Raw genomic sequence first — 424 nt, 5'->3', positions numbered from 1 at the left:
ATTATAATGAGATCCCTTTGCCACGTCACCAAGGGAGCGAAATCAGACGCGCTCGTTTTCTCAGACGCTTGCAGAAAAATGCTTACCAAAACAAAGTTACTGGGTTAATCTTTTTCACGTTTCCTTGGTTGGTAGATGCACCAGGGACCTGATTATAGCACCTATTTATGATTATAAAACCTGGAAAAGTCAGATTTCCATGATATGTCACCTTTAAGTGAAAAATGAAAGAGTTAAAGAGAGTTAAGAGTTAGGCCCCGTCCACACGGAGATGCGTTTAGCTGAATACGCATACATTTTGTATCGTATAGGCGTTTCGTCCACACGGATCCGGCGTTTTGGGAGAGTGAAACCGATTATTTTTTGAAACCGGGTCCCAGAGTGGATAAATCTGAAAACGCCGCCCTTGCGTTTTCGTGTGGAC

The sequence above is a fragment of the Sinocyclocheilus rhinocerous genome, unplaced genomic scaffold, assembly GCF_001515625.1.
Source record: "Sinocyclocheilus rhinocerous isolate Xijiao unplaced genomic scaffold, SAMN03320098_v1.1 scaffold1534, whole genome shotgun sequence".
NCBI classification, from domain to species: Eukaryota; Metazoa; Chordata; class Actinopteri; order Cypriniformes; family Cyprinidae; genus Sinocyclocheilus; species Sinocyclocheilus rhinocerous.
The sequence above is the reverse complement of the archived record's forward strand: the minus strand, read 5'-3'. Positions refer to the sequence as shown.